Source organism: Polistes dominula, unplaced genomic scaffold, assembly GCF_049000335.1.
Source record: "Polistes dominula isolate Pdom_NZ unplaced genomic scaffold, Pdom_raw_medaka contig_18, whole genome shotgun sequence".
NCBI lineage: Eukaryota > Metazoa > Arthropoda > Insecta > Hymenoptera > Vespidae > Polistes > Polistes dominula.
The window spans coordinates 3,480,919-3,504,185 of NW_028301164.1; the positions used below are offsets into that span (position 1 = coordinate 3,480,919).

At 30.6% G+C, this 23,267-nt stretch overlaps 1 protein-coding gene across 4 annotated transcripts in view; it reads left to right on the plus strand.

Annotated features, from left to right (window-relative positions):
• The first annotated feature begins 630 nt into the window (after positions 1-630).
• Positions 631-23,267, plus strand: part of LOC107072357 (opioid-binding protein/cell adhesion molecule homolog) — a 230,393-nt gene continuing 207,756 nt past the window's right edge. For all 4 annotated transcript variants that reach the window (XM_015332223.2, XM_089178976.1, XM_089178979.1 and 1 more), the window contains exon 1: positions 631-1,147. The gene's annotated coding sequence lies outside the window, so the exon portion shown is untranslated. The remainder of the gene's footprint in view (positions 1,148-23,267) is intronic.

Genomic DNA, 23,267 nt, shown 5'->3' on the forward strand with positions numbered 1-23,267 from the left:
TCGACTTGAAATCACTTGAAGAGTTAATTTTCCAGCTGGTCCATAGTAGGAAATCGAAATCTTTGGGATCTCTCTGAGGGGTAAAATAAGGTCTTTCATTTCTAATAAATATTACGATCATTTATCTTCGCGTTTAAATTCAAACGTTTAAATAATAAATGTATAATAATAAAATATTATCTCTTTATCCAATAATTTCGAAACTTTTTATTCTTGAATTTTATCTAACACTAATGTGGTTTAATTATTCAAACCTTCTTTGATAATATTTTGTTACAAATATAATTTCAAGCACTACAATGCAAAACAAGATTATAATATTATTATAATATTATTTGTCTATATTTCTACAATAAGTTATATTATTTGAATTGTACATATAATAGGAAGTATGGTGTAGTTTTGTAAAGAACGTGTCAATGATAGGCAAAATATTAATGAAAATATTGTCAAAAATTTGTCTTCCAATTCTTTTATAAGAGAAATAAGAGAGAAGGAAAAGTGGAAAGGTAGGGACAGGTTAAGGGTGGACAGTTTTTCCTTGGAGCGCGCGCGACTTCGTGACGATTCGTAGGACCTGCGCGTTTGCACGAATCCCGTGGTTCGCATCAGCCAACGTTGTGCAACGGCACTCACATTTCGTGCTCGAGGCGCGCGGCCCTTTGTCGCAAGCGCGCGCGCGCTTAACAAATCTGTAAACGGGTGGAAACATATATTTCACAGAGTGTTTAAACATATATTTCCGATGAACTTTCCTTTACGCGTTGACAAAACAATAACAACAACAACACAACCATAATAAAACCAAGGAATTTCCCCATGAAATAATCCTAGTGTGTTTTTCTCGAGGTGTAGTTTTTGTCATACAATTTTTTATTCACCTTCTTGTTCATCCGTAAAATTGGTTTATTAATTAACACACACATATACATACCACGCACGCATACTCATACATACACACACACATATATATAAAAGACTGTACTGTGTTGTGAGAATTGTTTGCATTTGGATAGAAATGAATAAAAGTGATTGAAAATCAACAAAAAGTGACTTTATTACGATAATATCTAGGTATTTTTCATCATACTTATAGAGGAAGAAGTTCCAAGAAGATTTCTATAGGAAGTTTTCTCGTTTGAAAAAGGTAAGAAAAATGTTGTTGCAAAAAACGTCTTCTTATTTTTCGTATATCGATGTTAGGAAATACCACGAAACATCCCTTTACGCTCGAGTTACTCAACTTCTCTTGGTCTAGCTAGTCCCTGTTAATCTAGTTTATTTCAGGTAACATAGTTATATAACGGGAAGAGGGTAGATCAACGTTCGTTGTCCTTGTTGAGCACTAGCCCCCAATTCCTAGCTTGTGGTTAATGATTTAGAGCTCGATCTTGCTTACGAAGTGTTCAACTGGGGACTTCTCTCACCCCTATTCTAGGATTTAACGTAGGTACTATCGTTTCTGACAATGGGATTACGCCGTGTATTAGATTACACAATTATATTATGCTTTATTTGCAATATATAATAATCCGTTTATTTAAATATTCATTAGACCTCGTTTTAATGATAATTAAAAGGAGATAATAAATTCGAATCTTTATTTTACGAAATATAATAATAATCATTTCTTTTTTCATGAAAATTGATTGTCCAATATTGACGTTTAATATATCTAGGATATTTCTCGTATATGAGTTATAATAATGTGGGTATATAAGATAAAATAGATGATACGGTTCCATTGTAAAAATCGATCTAACAGTTTTTTATAATGAAAGTCAATATGTTTCACCTTCTACCTTCCACTCTCATTCCTTCTTTCTTTCTTCTTAAGCTTGTTCATGCCGAGGGTAGGTAATACGTCACAATCGATCATGTCTTGTCTTTGGGTAAAAACTCTCTTCCTTCTATTTCTCTCTCAAGAATGAACGAACGAGCGAACGAACGAACCAACGAATGAACGAACGAACGAACGAACGAATGAACGAATGAACGAACGAACGAATGAACGAACGAACCAACGAACGAACCATGTGTATCCCAGTGAAAAGGGTAATTTTAAACTTTCCCAACCTTTTTTGTTTTCTATTTTTTTTTTCAACAAATTTCTACTACCCAACAAAATATCATCCGTCTACTCTTCTTTCTCTTCCCACCTTCAATATTTTTATGTCAGAGGTTTTATTTTTTGTAAAATCCCTTATTCTGCAATATGTTATTAAAGGATCTTTTTAAAAGTATAATTTAACTTATTGCAATATTTCCATCAATCCATTCTATCCGTTTTATACGATGACATATATTCTAGCTTTCGTTTGGATAACGATCGTTCATCTTTCGGAAGTCATAATTCTTGACTAACGAAAAAGACACCCCTTGTCATTTGGTATATTTTTGAATCATAAACTAACTTAAATACACATAACATGAGAGCTTCATGCGCCATCCATTACTCTCAATCTTTGTTTGTGTTGCTTATTAGTGGGTAATATTCTAGTTAAATATACCGAGTCAATAATTATTCCCTATATGTATAATAGATATTTTGTTTTTATCTTTTGACTATAGATTCTATGTCAAGTGTCCATTGAATATCGTCATTTTTCTACAATGTAACTTGTCGTAAAGATTTCAACATTTTGTTTGTTTCAAAAACCAATAATAACTGTTCCACTTTCCGAGCTATTTCGTAGAACAATATTGTGACAGTGAGTGTGAAAATCTTCGATGAATTTTAGTCCCTGATACCTTTAGACAATAACAAAAGAGATAACAAGACTGTTCTTATTTAGCACGAATGTAGAACAGTATTTAGTTATTGTTGACGTTACAATAAATCGGTGTAAAGTAATCATTTTATTGTTAAAAATTTTTCATTTCATTAAAATATAATAAATATTTAACAGTACAGTTATACTCCAAAAAGAAAATGCATGATATTTTCGAATATAATTATAGACACTGGGATAAAAAAAGGGCAAAAAAAAAAAAGAATTTGTCAAGAGAACAAACGTATCATATCGTTTTGATAACGAGAAACAGTCTCGTATTGTGTTTGTTAAAAGGGGAAAATATATTTGTAACTTCAATGTTATTATTTTTCCCGAGTTTTGCCAACCCTTCTCCTCCTCCTCCTCCTCCTCCTCATCATCATCATCATCATCATCATCATCATCATCATCAGCAGCAGCAGCAGCAGCAGCAGTACCACCGTTTTATCCTTTCGTCGAATTAAGGTTACGTTCTAATTCCTGTCGTGTGAACAGCACGAAAGAGGATCGATCGGACTCGTGAAATTCTGTGTGCTTCAGGGTGGTGTTCACCCTCTCCCAGTGGACATAATACATCGCTTTCCAACAAATCTAGTTGGCCGTATGCTGAAAACTAGAGGAGTATCAACAGAATGAGGGTTGGTAACTCGCTAAGCACATTCCAATATCTCATGGTTGATTTTCGGAAACATTTGGTAAACGCGTTGGTTGACACTGATACGAGCTGCTATAGTCAAGAGCCAATTAATCAACAATCTAAAAAGATGAATCGTTATTTTTCCTTGTTGCAACTATGCACGTCGAAATGCAAAGTAGAAAAACAGAACTGAAACATATATATATATATTTTTTCATTGGTTATAGTTACATCTGTGCTGTTCTCTTTTTTTTCCCCTTTTTTCCAATTTTTTTTCTATTTTTATTCACCGTTTCGTTAAAGGTTTTTTTTTTTTTTCATTTTTTATTCTTCGCGAGTATAAAATTTTGTTCCTCTTTTTAAACGTGATTTTTCTATTGATTCGTTCAACAAGGTCACCGATTGCGAATTCTCTCACGACGACCAACCTAGGAAAGACAAAGGGGAAGGGGGGTTGGTTTTAACGTGCAAAAGACAAAACGTTGGAAGACAGTGTGGTACCCGGTGAAAATTATTAAAAGCCTCTCTCGTAGAACTTTTGCGCCTTAATTCGAATGAGGTCATCGTGAAGGAGGTAGACATGGAGGTTAGTGAAGAAGAAAACCAACCGATTTTCTCTCTTTCTTTCTCTCTCTCTCTCTCTCTCTCTCTCTCTTTCTCTCTACCGTTTTCACTCTGTTTCTCTGGAGAGTTCGCTTAAAATTCAAACGCGAATTCAATGCCTTCTTTGAAAGACTGCAAAGCTAACTCAGCAAAAATGCAAAAGTAGTACGGTCGACGAGAAATGCAGAGGGACGTACGACGCGAGTAGACCTTCTTTTTCTTTTTCTTCTTCTTCTTCTTCTTCTTCTTCTTCTTCTTCTTCTTCTTCTTCTTCTACTTTCTTTCTATCTCACTCGACATATTAACCCTTCTTTCTTTTCTCTCATAAATACATTCATTTGTCTATGTATATTTTTGTATAAAGCATAGATAATTCTTTTACAATTGTAATATTAAAATTTTATCTGTGATTACTTTGGGTGTTAACCCATTTATTTGAATATTACTTTTAAATATTATAATCGTTTAAATTAATATTTAATTATAATAATGTAAAAATGACGCGTTACTTTGAAATAAACCAGAATGAATTTAAGTTAAATCTCGTTTCAATATCAATGACGTATCAGAACGTCGTGTAAGTCTTTGTCCAAACAAATGCATGACGTAACGATACGTCAAATGTAGTCAAAGGGTTAATGCTGTTGAAAATTTACACTTGTTGTTGTACTTAGAAATAAATTATTAACAGGTAATTGTAAGATATCTACTAGATTTTGTAAACATTATTTTAATACGAAATTTGATAATGAAATTCTTTTTACATTCGATGAAATAATATTTATTTAAAAAAAAATGATATCTTTTTTAAATGGTTACTCCAATTAATCTGAATACTTGCATTCCAAAGAAGTGTTAAGAAACTCTATAGTTGATCTTACTGGTTCACGCTTGACAGAACCCGTCTCTGTGCAACTAGGTAAAACTAAGGGAAACTTTAAGAGAGTCGTAAATTACTGAGTGGTCTACTATTCACTCTAAATTATCCGACTTTCGAGTAATTAAGACATGAGTCATTAATGAACCTTAAGCTGCAATCAAAAATATTTTCATATTGTACAAGGAAAAAAAGATTTGTCAATTCTTTTTATATTTGTGAATTATTTATCGATTGAAATGTAAAATATAGATATAAAAGAATAATAAAGTAAATGAACAGATAAACACACACGTGCATAGGAATATTTTTCTTCTTCTCTCTTGACACATCCTTCAATTTGAGAATTAATTTTAATATTCAACGAATATTAACCTACTGCACCTATTGCAAGATTATTTTACACGTAGAAAAATAGAATACAAATACTCCATTCAGTTTTTCTTTTCTTCGAATGCGTATGCATTTTACGTCACATTTTCATTTTTTTTTTTTTTCATCGTGAAAAGAACAAATTTACAATACGATGTATGATGGAAGATTAAGCTCCGATATAAAGAATATATTTCATCTTTCTTCTATTTTCTTTTTCTTAGATACAACATAAAAAATATAGATAGATAGATAAAGAAAGTAGACACGTTCGATATACGAAATATTCGCAAGTCGCAAGTTTCATTTTTACGAGCCCATAGCGACGAAGATTTCATCTCGTCACGTTCAATGAAAAAGCGTGCGGAAACGAACACCGTTCTAGCGAGATGTTCTACGTATATTTATGAGTATGCATGAGTGTTTGAGTGTGTGTATATATAGAGAATACTTGTAGCGACGCTCGCGGTGCGTTTATTACTCCACCGATGCATATGTTTTTCGTTTCATAGAGAAAGAGAGAAAGAAGGAGAGAACTGTGATACCCACGAGAAATTCAGCATCTCTCTTATGTACCAACATATTTCAATGTCTAGAGGAGACGCTTGAAAAACAAAGAAAAATAAAAAAAAATTATAAAAAAAGAAAATATAAAGAAAGAAAAGAAAAAAAGTATAATAGAAGTAGGTATTTCAAAACGAATAAACCTGTATGGGATTTATAATGGAAAAGGAAAATATTTTCGTTCTTAATTTACTCATATTACGAAATATTTACTTTATTCGTAATTATTTTTTCGAATTAAAATTAAAATAATATATTTTTTGTTATCTTATGATATATATTTTCTTGAATTTTCTACAATCGTAATAAATTTTGAAATCGTTTAACATAGATGTAAGATCTTTAATACTTGGGATAATAATAATTATAGAAATGGTGGATTATCGTAATCTATTCGTGTTTTTGCATAGATAAATCGTCATAACACGCGTAAAGTCGATTAGGATGATCAACGGCTTGGGTCTTTTCTCAATTGATCACGTTCAGAATATCGTATTCCTTAAATGATGGACTTACCGTTGAGTTTGTATGTAAATTCCTCCGGACTTGTAGAGAAACCTCAATGAAGATTTCCTATCCGACGTTTTCCAACATCCCCCTCTCACACTCTCTTTCTCTTTCTGAACGGTAGGTTTAATACTAAATTTGCATATCCCTTTGTTAAGTTCGATTTTCAATCAAGTATTCGCACTGATAGAACGAAACTTCCGAGGTTTCTTTCAAACCCGAACGAATAATTCGAAATCGTTATTACTTATTCACGATTCTCGTAATCTGTTTTATTCTCACTTTTTTTTTTCTTTCTTCTTATTTTCTTTTTATTTCCTCGTGCATTGTGCATACGTGTGCGTGTGTTTACATATACGTGAGTAATCTTTTTATCCGCAATGCAGGTACGCGGAGAATGATGTACGCAAACATATGGGTGTATAAAAACGTAACTCTCTTTTTTTTATCTTTCTTTCTTACTTTCTTTTCCTTTTTTTTTCTTTTTTTTGGAGTAATTTTTTAGACCGGAAATAACGCGAAAGCTTATTTGTTTCGTTGCAATTAAAGTATTCGATACTTTTATGAAAGGTTAACAATCTTTTATACACATATAAAAATGTAATGAAATTATTTCGTACTATAAAAAACATTTAAAATGTATAATATCATAGTAAAATTAAAAGAAATTGATATTTTTTAAAATACTCTATTATACGAAAATGAACATTGAAATATTTCATTTATGAAATAATGAATATTTGCTGGTGGATAATTTGAAAATAAAAATTGAAACAGAAATTGTGGTGTATATTAAATGGAAACGTTTTATATACTATACGCAAGATACGTATTTTAAAAAGAAATTATATATATATTCTTATAATACCGACGTTAAGAAATTGTTTTAAAAAATATTTTTAAAATGAACTTATAATCATTTTCTACAAGGCATTTATTTTGAAGAATATTTTATAATGACTGAGCGAATAATGCAATGTTCTTCAGAATATATTCCTTTGTATCGTTAATGTAGGAAAGCTACTATAAATTTCATTAATGGCAGAAATACTGTTCTCGTGGTCTTAACTGTAATAGCTTGAACGTTAAAGAGAGAGAGAGAGAGAGAGAGAGAGAGAGAGAGAGAGAAAGAGAGAGAGACCACTCATACGGTTCTGTTCGTGGTCGTGCTTAATTATTCAATATAAGAACGTAGACGAAAATTCTACGTAATTACGAGCATAGACCTGATGAAGTGTCTTCGCGTCCGGCTGAACGTGCGAGTATAAGTGAGAAAGAGAGAGGGAGAAGAGAGAGGGAGAGAAAAGAGAGAGAGGGAGAGAGAGAGAGCATCATATACACTGAAGCTTAATGAGCATTCGAAATCTATGATTATCTCTACATTAAACATACATATTCATCAGAGATTACTTGAATAAAACTTACAAAGCATTTCGTTTAAAGTGAAAAGAAATAAATCTATGATGAAAGGAATAAAAAAAAAAACAAAACAAGAAAAAGAAAAAAAAATAATAAAAAGATTCGCTTTTAGTTATTTCGAGCTTTTAAGACAATACAAAATATTAATCGCGAATAAAATAACACACATAAGATTCAAATATCGTACGAAATAAAATATAGGAAAATAATGAAAATCGTTGATAAAAAAAAAAAAAAAAAAGAAAAATGGAATAAATTGCAAGCCGCGTACAAAGTTCAAGTGAAATTATTTGAACGATACAAATGTGACTAGATTCTTGTAAATTTAATCAATGTTTTTTTTTAATGAAATTATATTGAGACCGAAATACATGGAGACCGAGTAATTAGATAATTTCAAAAAATTATTTAAATGACAATTATTTTCAAATATTATTTTTATTTAGGTACTCACAATTTTTGAGTCTTTTTTAAGGTTTCAAAAGAAAAGAAAAGAAAAAAAGAAAAAAGAGTAAACTCATTTATTTACCTGGCGTGCAATTAATAGCTTTCGCTAAAGACAAGCTTTACGATCCAACCAACCTTCAATTCGCTCTCTCTTTCTCTTTCTTTCTCTCTCTTTAGAAACTTTTCTTCCCTCCTTTTAGTGGGATAACCTTTCTCGTTGACTTTAGAACCATTAAAAGAAGTCGATTAAAGCGTAGAAGAACGGATGAAGTTCGAAGTGACTGACGACCAGCAGCCGTTTTTTTCTTGATTATAAAATTGTGAAACCTAGCCGATGATGTAACCTGTGCTCGTAAAGAAGTCCTTTCTCTCTCACTCTTTCATTCTATTTCAGTCTCTCGTTGTATCCTTTAGGAACTCGTACGTAACAATTAACGACTTCTAAGGAACCAAAAATGCTTTTCTCGGCATCTGCGAAAGGCTTCTCCCTTTAGCAATGAAACTTTAAAGTGGAAGGGTAACCTTCCGTTGGATAACACGTTCTGCACGTGACTTTGATAGTTTTTGTCTCTCTCTCTCTCTCTCTCTCTCTCTTTTTCTTACATATTCTTGCTCCCCTTATTCTATTTTTCAAATATTCTTCCTTCCTTGCATACCTTCTATACCTTTTTCTTTTCTCTCTCAAACACAGACACATATATACCTGCAAACCTCTTCTGTCTTTCTCACACTCCTTGTCTTTTTCTTTCTCTTTGTCTTTCTATCTTTTCACGTCTACTCAGACTTTTTGTATCCAACAAGATATCCGAGTCGTTCCCTTGAGACGACGTTTCTTTCCATCGATGAGGACACCACCAACGAAATGTTACACCAGAAACGTTCACGATCAGAGAACTCTTTTACTTTCTCCCCCCATCCTCCCTCCCTCCCTCCCCCCTAATTTTTTTTTCTTCTTCCTTTTATCGTCACATCGTTTTCCGAATTTTGTTAAATCTGTTCCACTACACGTTCTTTTTTACTTATCCGAACTCGAATAGACGTCTGTCCGATCATTACCTTAACACGTACGGACACACACAAGTCAAAGAATTATATTACATTTCTTTTTTTTTCCTCGTGTACGCATGTGTCAATGAACATAGTAAATTGAAATAATTGAATTGAAATACGACGCTATTTATTAAATACTGAAACAACCTAGAGACCTAGATAATCTCTAAATAAGAAATCCTTAAATTAGCGATAAAAAATAAAAAATAAACGCGTGAAAAATTATCCTATATTCTAAGTTAACAAAATATCATATAAAATTAAAAAAATTTCATTAAGATTGGTTGTCATTTTAAAGTTTATTGGAAACTAACAATGTGACACTGAATTTTTATATATATGTAGGGAATTTTATTTAGGGTGAGAGGTGATTAATTAAATAAAATTCTTTACATTTGGGAACTCAGACAGGATTGAAAAGGTAAAAGAAAAAGTTACCGTTAGTTTCACATAACAAAAGTTGTTAAGTTGTTAAGTTGCAAAGTTGTCAAATTGCAAAGTTGTAAAGTTGTCAAATTTGCCAATTTGTAAAGTCGTAAAGTTGTTTAGTTGTGAAGTGATTAATTAAATAAAATTCCCTACATATATGTAAACGGATAAATAAATAAATAATAAAAATAAGGCACGAATAAATATTAGGAGAAAACACTTTGTGCTATTACATTATCTCATATAATATAATTTCGTTCTCGGAAAAGGGTGACGAACCTGAAAGTAGGAAATGTAGGGTGAAGGAGGAATCAAGAGATGGAACGGATGTTGCGGTCGTGGACCCGTTGGATGAGGGAGAAACTCCATCTATCTCATTTGTCGTGGTGGCAATCGTCGGAGAAAATTTACAAAATTCGATCGAGAAAACGAAGAGAGAAATCTTCTCTCGTTGAAATACACCAGTGCACAATTTATATACAAGTTATATACTTACATTTTTAAACACGTATATAAGCAAATATTTCTGTGGTGGATATATTTTCCGACTTTTTTCTCTTTATACTTTTTCCTCCTTTTTTATTTATTTTTTTTTCTCTATTTTTACACACAGTCATTCATGATGTACAATTTTTTCTGCAATTTTTGTCCAGTTATCGTGAAAGCCCTATAATTTTTTTTTTTAACAACACTGCAACCAGAAATTCATATATGTATATACGAACATTTTTGGTGTATATATTATTCCAAGATTTTCTCTCTTTCTTTTTCTGTTTTTATTTATTTATTTATTTTTTTTTTCTATTTTACTTTTCGTTTCGAAAGAAAATGTCTGACACGCCTAACGTTTTCAGAAAAGTATTACTGCTAATGGCAACTACATTTTCTACTATACCACGTCTGACGAATATACACCTTGATACACGCCCTGTACTACTGCTCCAAGCGCTTAGTTGTAATGGCGAACCCGCGAACTTTGCTTCTTCCTATTTCTTTCTTTTTATTCCTGTAATCTACCAAGTCTTCTTATTTTTCCTTATTTTCTTTTCTTTTCCACTAAAACAACCACTCGCGTTATAATAGTTAAACAACTCTTGCGATAATCCTGTATCATAAATATACTTCTAATTTCCATAAATATTCAAGTCAAATCATTTATATCTCATTTATTTCTTGTTAATTAATAATAGAATTTCATATGAAATTATATTAATATAATTATTGTAATATGTATATTAATAATATATTATATTATATTCTCACATATGAAGTAGAAAACGCATTAATTTTATTAATAGTATTTCTTTATACAATTACACATATATAAGCAAATGTATACGAGTTGTTATATGTATACTTATCTACCTAAGTACATATGTATGCATATATTTTTGTTAATTCCCATAAATATATAAGTCTAACTTATTCCCATTAATTAATAATAGAATCTTATGTGAATTAGAAAATACATTAATTCTATTAATAGTATTTCTTTGTACACACAATTACACATAGAAGCAAATGTATACGAGTTGTTGTATATATATACTTACTTACTTAAGTATATATCTATGTTCTTGTCTTTTTCTTTCGTTCTTCACATCTTTCTTGTACGACGACGTTTCAAGGATTAATGGTAGAACTCTAGCTGAACTTGTACTCAAGCTTACCTGTTGTGTCAAAGCTCTTTACACGGTAGAGTGACTGAAAGAGGTGTGTGTGAAGTGGAAAGTAAAAGGAGCAGGGAGAAAGAGGATAGAGAGTAAAAAGAGCAAGAGAGAGAAAAATAGATAGAAGTAAAAGGACGATGATACCTTTAGAAACGTATACCAAGAAGATAGGATAAGAGAGAGAGAGAGAGAGAGAGAGAGAGAGAGAGAAAGTTCGGTAAGAATTTTCAAGCATAACGAGAACTTCCGTCCAAGTACCATCTTTTAAAGTACTTTTATAGTTTTTTTTTTTTCATCTACTATCATTCGATTTAAAAAAGTCAAAATCATACTTTAATTTTTTTTAACCTGATGTTATTCTTTCCCTCCCGTTTATTTGCTATAGTTATCTTGTATATCAGTGTAAAAAATAAATTCTAATAGACAATGTATCATAGAAACAAAAATTTTGTACTATTATAAAAGAAGCTTATAAAATGAAAAGAAAAAAAATTGTTTTATTTTTCGGAATTTAAATTATTGTATTTATTCTAATACGTTTCGTTCTTATTCACGTATCTTCATTAAAATAATATAATTAATATTTTTAATATATACATATAGTATTTAATTTTTTGTTCTCGAGATGAAGAAGAAGAAAGAAAAGAGCAACTGTTCGACACTCAACGACTCGTTATTTCAAATATCTCTCATGTTGCATATTTTAATTGAAGAAAATCTTGTTAAAAACTCTTCACACGTAAGTTCATAGGATATGAAAAAAAAAAAAAAAAAAAAAAAAAAAATATAGAAAAAGATTTGAGAAGAGACGGAAACGTCGCGACGTTAACGATCGACGAGATTCGTGCATTAAAGTTTATTCTTGAGTGACACGCATAAAGAGGGATACACCTAGTTGCTTGCGCGCGCACCTTCATTACTGTAGAAGAAAATGATTTTTTTTTTTCTTTTTTTAAACGTACGAGATTCCGGTAAAGCACTGTAACAAACATGTTTCTGTATACGCATTTCTCTACCTATATAATACATATAAATATAGAAAATATGTATACAGAGATGTATATAGGATGAGTATATTTTCTTCATTTCTATATACCTTTGTAATTTATACGTATATAATATATATATATATATATATATATATGTGTGTGTAATGAATATGTCAGTTGTGTATATGCATATAAGGTATGCACGTGTGTATATTTTAGAGTTCATAGCATACAAACGCAATGTGTGCGTTAGAAACGAAACAGAATAAGAGTAAGAGAGAAAGAGAGGAATAGGTAGGAGGGTAGGTGAAGGGGTTTGAGAGGAAAAGAGATGTCTTGATTCAAGGTACGTTAATGTATTCGTCTAGTACTTGAATATGGACTCTGCTTCTAATGGCTTTCGCACACGGAACGTGTTATTAAGTATTCACGCGTCTTCTTCCTATGAAAAGATACACGTACACTCTTTCTTTCTTTCTTTTTTTTCTTTTTTTTTTTTTTCTTTTTTCTACTATACCGTAAAGAGACGTCTTCTATTGCAAAAAGGTTCGTGATTAGTCGCGAAGTATTAGGAGGAAAATTTGTAAACGCGTAAGAAAACGTGGTCTAAGACACACGTATTTTTCACGTATTTCAATAGTTTACTTTCAGAATTTTACATCATTTTTCTATGACATTCGTTTCCGTGTGTTTATTTTTTTTTTTTTTCTAAATCTTTTACTTTAATATTTTTCCCGTGCTACTTTTAATAAGAGAGATATATAAGTATATACACACGTATTCCAAGATAATCAATTTTATTTTATACTGATTAACTTTTAACATAAATCCTGCTTTTTAAATTTGATTCGTGTGTTTCATAATTAAGGAAACTATTTTATTATTATTAATATTGATTATTAATGTTTTATTTGTTTTTTATTCATGCACTTAGAATTATTATTCTACGTTGAAGTGACTTTTTTTTTACTTGTTTTCGCAAAAACATGTGTAATACTCTTTTTTCTAGCATTCCAATGCTAGAACTCCAAAAGCTCTTCTCTTTTATAATAATAATAATATGATGATTATTATTATTATTATTATTATTATTATTATTATTATAGCTTTTATTCCATTTTATTTAGGATTATTCTAAATGGGTTGGATTTTGATATTACGTAGGGGAAAAGAATTTTTCATTTGCCCGTAGATTCTTGGAATATTTATTTAGTTGAAGAATTTTTGACTATAGGAGAAAATAGCCTCGAGGAATAGGAAAATCTTTTGTCGTGTTAAACTAGAATACTATCTCTCTCTCTCTCTCTCTCTCTCTCTTTCTTTCTCTTTCTATTCCTATCACTATAATCTGTTTTCCCATTTCACGCAGGTCATAAAGCAAATGTCACACGCGTTAGTAAATTGTTTAGGCGACTACAATAGCTGTCGTTTTAGATAAAACGAAGAAACCCGTTACTGGAAAATGCAAACATCTTCGTGAGTGTATAAGAGTCAACGAAAAAAAAAAAAAAAAAAAAAAAAAAAAACAAGGGGGGATGAAAAAGAAATAGAAAGAAAGAGAGAGAGAGAGAGAGAGAGAGAGGAAAATAAAAGAAATAGTCGTACATTAGTCGAGTACAACGCGTCACTCTAACCTGTCTTTTTCGGTGATTTTATTTTCTTCTTCGTTAGATGAAAGAATACAGTAAGTTTTCTCAAGGATTCAACGATAAAAACGTATAATTCGTGTTTCCTATTTGATTCTTTCTTCTTCTTATAATGCTATTTCTTATTTTGTCTCGGTCTGTTTCTTATCTTTTTTCTCCGTCCCCTCCTCACGATCGTATCTGTCACTCACGAAAAATCACTGGTATCTTATATAAAGTTTCACCCACGGATAATCGAGACTTATTTTTATCATCCTTCTCGTTTCCTTTAAAATGAGATCGTTAGTGTCACCATAGCCGCCTGAAGCAGTTTTTTTTTTTGTCTTTACATTTCTTTCTCATCTTACAAGTTTAAGAAAATAAAAAGCATTCGACTTGAACAAAGTGCAACTGAAAAGATCTACTTTTCTTTTTATTTGCAAGAATAAAGTCAGTTTTCAGGAAGAAAAGGAAATCTCCTTTTTTCTTTTTTCTTTTGTAAAATGATTTATTCGAAGAATATCAGTTTTATCGGTAAAAATGAAATCAAACTCAATTCTCAATACTGTAATAAATAATAAAAAGTAAATACTACTTTTTTCTTACATAAGAAATGTATATTTTTTAATTTTGACATCAATTGCATACTTGAAAACAATCGTAACTGCAACTGTCAGACAAAGAATTGAACTTTCATACTACTCTGACCTTTGTGCACTCAGATTTTCTTTTGTCGAGTCAATGACAAACGTAATTAGCTGGGCTTGTTAAGTTGTCTTTATTTATTGAAATAGGAATTCTAAAGTCTGACTGACTAATTATAAGACCTAATTTTTGTTTTATCTCATTAAATTTATGTGAACATAATATAGAATTATATATATTATTCTAATATAATATATTATATAAAATTACAATAATAAATAAAAATACTTATATTAAATAAATTTAATATTTTAATATTTATATATATTTTTAATATTTAAAAAAAAAATAAATAAATATTTTATTAATTAAATAAGTAATTTATTATAATTGACCAAACAAATGTTTTTCATATTACAAAAAACTCTTCATTGATTTCTCTCGTCGTATTTCATTAATAAAAAAATAAAACCAATTTAAATCAAAATGATAGGTTCATCTTTTAATCGATTTATTATTTTTCTAGTTTTTTTTTCTTCTTTTTTTTTCTACTTATTATTGCTTAAGCCTCAACATGTTAAAAGCTGTTGAGTTTGCGTGTAGTAGACTCTGTAAGAATTATTAGACAAATTTTCACTATCACACACACACGTATATACACGAAAGGGTGTTATCTATCTCGTCAATCGCTACATCTATTACGGTTCTTTTCGACGATGACTATGACTGTGACTATGACGATGACGATGACGATGACAACGACACGGATTTGAAGTTAATGCTCGTGCTAGCTCGCGTGTCGCAAAATACGTTTACTCTTTCTCTAACACGATCGATGATACCTATACACATTACCCATTTACATACCATGAACATGCACATTCACCATTCTAAGATACACAAAAAATAGATTTACTTTTCTTTCAAGTGTTACCTTATGTATATTTAATTATGATCAAAAAAGTTCTTAATGCACGTAAAAATAGAGTAGACTTTTTAAAGAAAAAAAATTAATATTAGAAATCATCAAAGTATCTCTCAAAAATTATTAGTACATTACAATTAGACAAACTTTATTAGATTAGATTTTCAATATAGTATCAATTTATTTGTCTAATTAAAATCTTAATAAATTAAATGTACTTTAAATACTATTTACCAAAAAAAAAAAGAAAAAAAATGAAAGAAACTACGAAACCTCTTTCGTATATTTTCATCTATTGAAATAAATTTCTACGATAATACTTTTTCATTATTTTAAAAATGTATGATAAATTGTGAGAAGTGATAGTACGATTATTTTATCGATTATAATGATTATTATTATGAACGAATATAATTATATGAATTCTCTTATCGTCATTTTACATTTCGTCTTCTATAGAGAAAGAAAATTTTGTCGATGAATAATATTGCTAAAATTCTCTATTTCTCTTTCTACGAGACTAATGGAAGTGGGTGAGGAGGACTACTAGTCGTTTGCGTTACCAATACACAAACGTGTATACAAACACACACACACACACACACATATATATATATATATATACTTATGTAAAGAGAAGCATAATATTCGAAGCTGGCAGGCGTGGAAATCACCTGCATAATCTCTACATCGATCCGTACTTGGAATAAGTTCATGAGAATGCTAGCAACGATCGTGCCAATGCTATAAGCCAGTTCTGCCGAACTACTAAGGATTTCAAAGCCATTGGATTTGTTTGAGTTCAAGAGGAGAGTAGTTCCTATTTACTATGCTTTGAATGAGCTCATTTAAACCTTTATCACTATTTTCTTATTTACATTATGGTATGATTTTTTCTCCAAAAATTTTTAAAGAGATAATGATAATTAATTATATTGATCATCGAATATGAGATGCGTTAGGATATTGAACATAATTTTTTGTAATCTTTTTTGTTATTCATTACTCGTATAATTAGTTCTGATCAATCATTAATAAATCATCGATTCAATTCAGTGATTACAATTTCTTTTTTCTTTTTTTATGAATTCTTTCGTGGATACGTTGTATACGTCTGACCACATCGTGGTATATACTACTGAAGTAATGAATCTCATTTTATACTACTGAAATTTTCTACCAATTGAATGAACAAATAAAAGTATCGTTTTAAAAAATATCAAGAAAGTAAATAGACAAGTAAATAGGAGTGTAGACTAGCTAAAAAAAACCCTCCCCTTCTCTCCAAAAAAAAACCAAACGATGGATGAATTTTCTTCCGCGTTTGGTAACACGTGCTGCTTGCTACCAAATTCGTTCGTCCCAGGTTTGAATCGTCGTTGAATTCGAAATCCGCCACAAGCATCGGTGTTATAACAAGTGCGTCAGCTGTTAGGGGTTATCGACACTCGCAAACGTCGAGTCGAACGTCCCTTTTGCATTTACGGTTCCGTCCTTATAGTACACAACGTATATACCTAAACGCATACAAATATACATATTATATATGTGTGTATATGTATGGGGGAAAGAAAAGGAGAGGGTGTAGGGTTGGTATAAGCAATGTATAGAAGCAATTCACGTGTGTTCGCGATATGAGCCATTAGGCAATGAACGTGGGCGGTTCAGGTTGTCCTATAGGTCGTATTATCGTACCTATGCATGGTCCCTGCCAATAACAGCCGCGTACAAACGGCCTATCCTTTCGTAACACGCTCCAAACCGTAATGCGGAGACTTATTGCGGTAATACGAGAAGCACAACCACGATGCGCGCGGGAATTCGAAGCTTGCGTGTTGCCAAAATAGAAAGAGAGATCAAGATATATTGGAGAGGGTTACGTGATTAATCGTTCCAACATTTGATTATCACGTGAGAAATTACCAAGTTGTTGTTTAACATTTCATTTACCTGTTATTTATATCTATATCGGTAGCAACTACCAGTCAATCGTTAAATAAAATGTCTTCAATCTTCATATATATACTAGGATGCTCCGGCCACGGATTTCATTAAGGTTTATTCAATAGTTTCAAAGTTCATTCGAAACCAACAATAAGACATTGAATTTTTATGTATAAAGATATAGTTTAATTGTGATAAATGTTTAAATTATAAAAGTAAATCATTCCATGTATTCTATTTCGTTGTTTTAAGTTTCGTTTAGTATAATAATTAATTATCAAGCGATTAAATTCATTCAAATTACTTTTCTGTCAAATAATTTGGAAGTATCGAATTATTAACAGAATTAGTTTTCATTGTTAAGGAGGGAATTTAACACCGTGAGTATTATGTTTATTTCAATGAGCAAGTAAATTCAACGTTACTATTGGAAATTAGATCGATTCGAATAATATAAATACGTTTAGCTAATTAATCGCCGAATAATGATGGCCTTATCATAGGAGCATCCAATTTTGTACTTTGTCGGGTAGGTCTGTACGAATTTAAAGCCGAAAACGAGAAGCAGAAAAAAGAAAAAGTTAGAAAATTAAATTTTCGAAATTCTAATGAAATCAATAATAAGCCATATACATATATATCGTTGAATTATTTCAATGTATTAATAATTCTCAATACTTTAAATACTAGTAATGTTCTTTCCGTGTTCACGCATACACACATTAAGGGATATAAGAGAAATGTAAATGTAATTGAACCACGTAATAGAGTATGAGAACTTGTCCGAATTTAATTAGAGAACAAATTTAACTCACAATTAGGCAGTTTCGCGATTTAGTGTAAGTATGCGTACGTGTATGCATTTGTGCAGGTGAGTTGTATGCACGTCTCTAAAACGAACCGACGACAGTGGCAGCGGACGATTCGAAGTAACTCGAGGAAATTCTACGGCAAATTTCTAGCTTGGTTGGTAGAAATGGAAGATAGTTACTGCCATGCTAAGAGAACGACATGGGAACTGTTCTAATGCTTTTTACCATCTCTTTCTTTCTCCTACTCTCACACACAAACGTTTTCCCTCTTTCTCAAACTCATAAAGTTCTAAAATCGTTCCCTGAAAGTCTTACGATTCTCATTTGAGATCCGTTTTTCGTTTTATATCCTTCTCTCTACGATCCTCGAAATGTTGAGCTAATTATCCAACATGTCAGAACTTCGATATTATTTCCAATTTCATTTCTGTTAAGGTGTTGTAACGTATTACTAATTTTGTTCTTTGCGTTTGAGACAAATACATAGAAATAACATTAGTTTTTTGTTCTTTTATTCTCGAAGCGTTGTAATGTACAAGGTGTTTGAAAATATTTTTACGTTGATTAGTTTAAATAAGGATAGTAAAGTTTGTAATTATGATCACATATTTTTAAATATATTGTATAAAGTTGGTACCAATTAAAAAATACTGTGAAAATTGATTGTCACCGAATTAGAACATCAAACAATTCCAATTTTACAAGTTAATAAATCTAAACTTGTTCGTTTGCAAAGTAGAAAGTTTTCTCAGTCGGTTATTTTGATTTCCAAGGCTTTTTCGAGTCACGAAAGAGAGGTTGCAAAAGTTGAAATAACCGTGAATGTATTTTCTAGCTCAAGATAATATGGAAAAACGACGGAAGAGCGAAAACACACTCGTGGAGAAACATTTTTCTCCAATTACATAGTTTAGTCTTTGAAATAAGTAATATCATTAGGAACTTATAGCTTTTAAAACTGAACAAGTTAACAACAATGCCACTAAAGGAAATTACCGAGCATGAAAATCTTTGTTGTATTTTTATACTCGTTTTGTACATTTTCACATTTTAACTGATATTCAAATGTGCAATATTGTTTGTTACAATAAATAAAAACAATACATATTTCTTATTACTCAAATCAATATTAACATGATGAAACTGAATAGCAACTGAACGAGGTCACGATTTTTCAAAAGATGATTTCGAGTAAACGATTTGAGTCAGGTATTTGCAAAAGAAAAAAAAAAAGAAAAAAAGAAAAATTCCAAGAAAACTTAGTGATATATTTGAAAACGTTCAAACTGCTGGGATATGTTAGAAAGTTTAGGTTTGCTCTTTAAACTCAAAAAGAAACCTCGCTTCGAGGCTTTTCCCCGTTGTAAGCGGCATTATTGCATGTTTCCTCTCTCTACTCTTCTTCCTTCTTGTTTGGATGTCGTGCGAGTACCTTTTCTAGGGTTAGAGTCGATTCTACTTGAGTAAGAGAACGTTTTCTTAGAATTTCTCGCGGGTATTTGTCAGGAAACGAATGAAGAAATATGTGATAGATTTGGAATCGTGCCTGTCGACGCATTATATTAACTTCATTTTTCTCTCTCTGTCTCTCCTATTTTTCTTTTTTTTTTAAATACATTTTTATCAATTACAAAACAATATACAATTTCATTTTAATTGTAGTATTATATTTTGTGTTTTTATAATTTACTAAATAGTTTAGAATTATATTAAATCAACGTTTTATAACAAAGCCACATCAACGTGTGGCCAGAATATCCTAGTAAAATATATTTTGATTTGTTGCATTGCATTAATGGTAATATTGTAATATGTTTCTTTAGTTATCTTTATTAAATAATTATTTAAAAAATATAAATACTTGTTGACAGTAGAATTAATTGTTTCGTAACGATCTACTCTTTCGGAACAATGTTTTACTATATAATTAGGAAATAGATGAAAATGCATGAACCACGTTTGGTGGTTTTACGTTGAAAGTTTGTGTGAGAAAGAGAGATAGAAACGTTTCGAAATGAAACGTGTGTCTCACATTACGTCGGGAATTATCGTTCGAGTTTCTCTCAGTTACGTGTTCCGACATTGATGTGACCACTAAGAGTAGTCGATTCACCCCTGGGACGAATTACTCTCATGGTATTAACTCCTTCAAACTCATTACCGTAAAATAGAAAAATACTAATGCGAATTAATAAATAATTAAAAAGAAAATAACTGATTATTATTATCAAATTACCAAGATAAAATAAGATATCTTTAGAATTAAACATCAAAATATGTTACAGGATTTTCTTTCCCTTTTAACTATCATTAAAACTTTATATCTGTATAATACTATTTGCTAAGATTCTACAAATTTACATTGCACGGTTATATCAAAGACGTCTGATCAAATAAAACATTACTAATCCGATTACTTTTCTAAAATCACGTATATGAATATTTGATCAAGAGAAAACTACATTATAAGAAATTTACTTTAGTGATTATAATAAATACGGGGAAAAGGGTCTTATAATTTATACTTTGATTAATATTAAACTTATTTCTCGATATTTATTTATATGCAATAATATTTAAATTCGTGTATCTCCTTTTACTAAATTTTCAGAAAATCATCTCGAGTGCAAAATGGTTTATTAAAAATGAATGAATTTAATTCGACCATTACATAAATAGTCTGAATTTGGTAGTTTGTCATAATTTATTGGACCGAAAAAGATAGAAGAAGAAAGTTATGGAAGAAAAATAGAAAACAAAAAATAGAAAACAAAAAATAGAAAAATGAGAGATGAAAAGAACAATAAACGAATGACCATGTATTAGATAATGACAAGGTACGTGGCATTCTATTTATTTGTCTCATTTAAATCGAGACGTAAATAGGATACGATTCCCATTCGTTCCATTAGAAGTCGTTGCGCCAATATTTAAAAGTCCATTTTCGCTTTGTCGAAGTTCATTCAATACGACGAACGTACATATGTAGGTACACTTCGGAGCTCGTTAACGAGAATGAGGAAACTCAACTCAAGGTAACTCAATTAACCGTGGAAACGTCGAAATTGGTATTACAAGACGTCTGATCGATAGAAACTATTTGCTTCGATAGCATCTCGTTTAAGTTCTCTCTCTCTCTCTCTCTCTCTCTCTCTCTCTTTTCGTTTAATACGCGATAACAATAAATGTTACTTCATTGATTTTCTAATTTTGTGTGAACTACGTTTTTACTTCAGTATTCTATTCTATCTATTATCTATATTAATTGTGAATTACTTATGGAAAAATTAAGTAAAATAGGAAAGAACATTTGTAATCGTATTAATGTGGAAATAAAGTATGTTTTTATATTTAAATAATAATATATAATATACAATATATTTAATATTACAATAATTCGAAACACGATTGATACAATAATTCGTTAGGATTTGTTTAATGATAATACTGATTTCTAAGGATCAAATGGGATAAGATAAATTCAGCTTTTAAAATAAATTTTATCGAAGGAGAAGTAAACGAGATAGAACAATTTCTTATTCTTTTAAAAGTAATCTGACGAAACGATAAGCGTTTCCTTAACGGAGAGCTACTTGATATTTTACAACAGTATGCTCGTGATGTCTACGTGGTAGCTTCTCTTACAGAACAATAGAGAAAATCGTTGAAAAACAGAGTAAAAAAGAGTATCTTGAATTTTTCTCAAAATCTTCCTATTTCACTATCGATAACCGATATCGAGCAAAGAAACAGCATCGATTCAGCTTCTTTTTTTCTCCCCGTTGTGTACTCGTGGCAAACAGAAAACGTAGAGAGAACTGTGAATGCAACACAACGAGATCGGAATCTTTAGAATAAAAAGAAACAAGGCAAGAAAATAAAAAACAAAAATACGATAAGATCCAAGTGAACGAAAACGATCAATTGAATTAACTTTAAAGAAAATGTTTTTTGTCCTATTTTGTTTTTTTTTTCCTGCCTGTCAAAACAGTTTGAAAAAATTTGTACAAATTTTGTATTTAATTAATCATCGGTAAAATTAAAATTCAAATAACATTGATCTGAGATCAAAGCTGATTCGAACCAATTGAAACATTTTTAATTTAGCCAAACAGACAGTGTTTTTTTTTTTATTTTATTTATTTTACATGAGTTATCTCAATCATTTCATTAGGGATATGTAAAGAGTAAATATCAAATATATTTTAATAAGCTATCCCCTTATGAAAATGAAAAAATTACAAAATTAGAGTAAAATATTCTGTAATGTAAAAATTAAAAAATAAAACGTGTAAAAATACTTGACATGATTTAATAAAATCAGAAGATCAAATTAAAAAGCGTATTAAATTTATTAAATAATATACACTTCTCCTCTTGAATATTCTATATCCCAAACTTTCAATACAATTATATCTATTTAATTGATCGATAAAGGTAACAACACATTCAAATAATTTCAATTAGAATGTATTAACAACCCTCAGATACCGTAACACTTTCCAGGTGAGAAGTCAGGAGAAGCCCATGTAAATCGACTTCCGAATTTATCGATTGACTATCCTTTGGCAACCAATTACTGGGATCCTTTGCATCTAACAAGTAACAGAAATTAACATGTGAAAATGTTTCGTTTCATTCAAATCATGTAACTAATTTGAATCAAATGTATTTGCGATTTAATCTTTTTATAACGAGTGTTTATTAATTTTATCTCATGACCACGTGTGTATAATTTATTGAACAAGAAAAAGAAACGAGTGAGATTATTTATTTTCTTAATAAGATATTTTTTTTTAGAAATAAAACAATACTTATAGAATATCAAAGGTAGAAAGAGAAAGAGAGAGAGAGAGAGAGAGAGAGAGAGAGCGAGGGAGAGATAAATCGATTAATGTCATTCAAGGGTTACTTGTAACAAGGAATCCTAGTAACCCTTCACATTCAAGTGGGTCATCGTACGGTTAATGACTCATTA